Source organism: Pristiophorus japonicus, chromosome 12, assembly GCF_044704955.1.
Source record: "Pristiophorus japonicus isolate sPriJap1 chromosome 12, sPriJap1.hap1, whole genome shotgun sequence".
Taxonomy (NCBI): domain Eukaryota; kingdom Metazoa; phylum Chordata; class Chondrichthyes; family Pristiophoridae; genus Pristiophorus; species Pristiophorus japonicus.
Genome location: NC_091988.1, coordinates 140,059,103 through 140,062,026, shown reverse-complemented (window position 1 = coordinate 140,062,026; position 2,924 = coordinate 140,059,103). Strand labels below are relative to the sequence as shown.

Below are 2,924 nucleotides of genomic sequence, written 5' to 3'. Positions count from 1 at the left end.
CATATGCCTCCAGGTCTCTCTCTCAAGCTGAACAGGGATATGGGATGGTTGAGAAGGAAGCACTCGCATGTGTCTATGGGGTGAAAAATTTACCTTTTTGGCAGGAGGTTCAAATTAGAAACGGACCACAAGACGTTAACATCCCTGCTGTCAGACAGCAAGGCTGTCAATGCCAATGCGTCAGCTCGCATACAGCGATGGGCTCTCACGCTCATTGCGTATGACTACACCATCTGGCACCGGCCTGGCACTGAAAACTGCGCTGACTTGCTCAGCAGGCTTCCGCTGGCCACCACTGAGGGGGCAGCGGAGCAAAGCGCTGAATGGTCATGGCTGTCGATGCCTTTGACAGCGCAGGCTCCCCCATCACGGCCCGCCAGATCAAAATCTGGACCAACAGAGATCCCCTCCTATCCTTGATTAAGAAATGTGTCCTGACTGGGGATTGGGCGCCCACACACGGAGCATGCCCTGAGGAGGTCAAACCGTTTCACTGATGAATGGATGAGCTCTCCATCCAAACCGACTGTCTACTATGGGGCAGCCGGGTAGTCATGCCCCAGAGGGGCAGGGAAGCATTCATCAGGGAACTCCACAGCAAGAACCCAGGCATCGTGCTGATGAAGGCCATTGCCCGGTCATATTTGTGGTGACCGTGAATTGATTCAGACCTGGAACACTGTGTTCGTAGGTGCACGACGTGTGCCCAGCTGGGTAATGCCCCATGAGAGGCCCCGCTCAGCCCTTGGCCCTGGCCACCAGGCCATGGTCACATATTCACGTAGACTACGTGGGCCTGTTCATGGGAAAAATGTTCCTCATTGTGGTTGATGCGTACTCGAAATGGATCGCATTTTTTTAAATTATTTTTTATTTTTTTTTATGTTAATTTTTTTTTTTAAATTTCGTAGCCAATCTTTCCAATTCTTTGTCAGATCACAAACGCCAGAGGTCACCTTGCACACATCAAGGATCACCCTGCGCTAATGCTCTTAGCCAAAAGGCCTAGAGCCCAAGCACCGTTCCTGGAAGTACTGCAATACCAGGTTCGTGCCATGGAGGTGGATGGGTCAGCAACCCCACACACCTCCATGGAGGTGGATGGGCCAGGCCCCCCACACACCTCCATGGAGGTGGATGGGTCAAACCACCCCACCCACCTCCTATTTTGAAATGGATCAAATTTTTTTTTTTTTTTTTTGAAATTTGTAGCCAATCGTTCCAATTCTTTGTCAAATCACAAACGCCAGAGGTCACCTTGCACACATCAAGGATCACTCTGCGCCAATGCTCTTAGCCAAAAGGCCTAGAGCCACTGCACCATTCCTGGAAGTACTGCAATACCAGGTTCGTGCCATGGAGGTGGATGGGTCAGGCCCCCCACACACCTCCTATTTCCAAAAAAGCAAGCATATACCTTCCTGATCCAGGGAGAACCACCTTGGGGTTACGGTGGTTACTCCCCTGTCAGGTCAGTTACGCATGATCTTAGCCAAAAGGCCTAACAAGGATGTCCGGCAAGCCGTGGGTCACAAAGACCGCGCGCAGACTCTCCACAGTGGTGGATGTCGTGCATGAATTAAAAATGATGCATTTGATGAAATGGATCAAATTTTTTTTTTTTTTTTTAATTCGTAGCCAATCGTTCCAATTCTTTGTCAAATCACAAACGCCAGAGGTCACCTTGCACATGCCAAGGATCACTCTGCGCCAATGCTCTTAGCCAAAAGGCCTAGAGCCACTGCACCGTTCCTGGAAGTACTGCAATACCAGGTTCGTGCCATGGAGGTGGATGGGTCAGGTCCCCCACACACCTCCGTGGAGGTGGATGGGTCAACCCTCCCCACCCACCTACAATGCATCATTTTTAATTCATGCACGACATCCACCACTGTGGAGAGTCTGCGCGCGATCTTTGTGACCCTCGGCTTGCCGGACATCCTTGTTAGTGATAATGGCCCATGTTTCACAAGCTACGAATTCCGGGAGTTCATGTCGGGTAATGGCATTAACCATGTTAGGACAGCACCGTTCAAGCCGGCCTCCAATGGTCAGGCGGAACGTGCGGTCCAAATCATAAAACAAGGTATGCTCCGGATTCAAGGACCCTCCCTTCAATGCTGCCTATCGTGCTTCCTGCTGGCTTATAGGTCCCGACCGCACTCGCTCACGGGGGTCCCGCCCGCAGTGCTACTCATGAAACGAACACTCAAAATTCGGATGTCCCTCATTCATCCAGTCCTGTCTGACATTGTTGAGGGCAAGCGCCAGTCCCAAAACGAGTACCATGACTGAAATTCAAGGGGGAGATGTATAGAAATTGATGACCCCGTATTTGTTCTCAATCACGCTTTGGGGCCCAAATGGCTTGAGGGTACTGTAATCGACAAAGAGGGGAATAGGGTCATAGTGGTTAAACTTAACAATGGGCAGATATGCCGTAAGCATCTGGACCAAGTAAAAAAAAGGTTCAGCATGGACACTGAGGAATCTGAGGAAGATCATGAGATGGTATTCACACTACCGCCAGTGAACGAGCGACAAGAACATTCAGCAGCATGCACAGTCCCTGCGGTCAGCCCGGATAGGCTGGAATCACCACAGGTGACAGACACGCATACCAAGACTCAACAACCAGAGCCCCAACTGCGGCGCTCCACGGGAGAGCGCAGACCACCGGAGAGACTTAACCTATGATCCCAATAACATGTTGAGGGGGAGGTGATGTCATGTATGTAACCTTTATGTAACAACACTGCAATACTGTACATACGTAAGAAATGCACACCTTGACCACAGGGGGTGAACTTGTGGGAGACACTCCTCACCTGGTCATCCAGGTATATAAAGGGAGGTCCCACGCAGGGTCATCACTTCTTGGTCCTGTAAATAAAGGTTCAGGTCATGGAGTGACCTTGTCCATA

At 50.6% G+C, this 2,924-nt stretch overlaps 1 pseudogene; it reads right to left on the bottom strand.

The window, feature by feature from the left end:
* Positions 1-1,310: 1,310 nt before the first annotated feature.
* Positions 1,311-1,512, bottom strand: LOC139277769 (U2 spliceosomal RNA; annotated as a pseudogene).
* Positions 1,513-2,924: the final 1,412 nt, after the last annotated feature.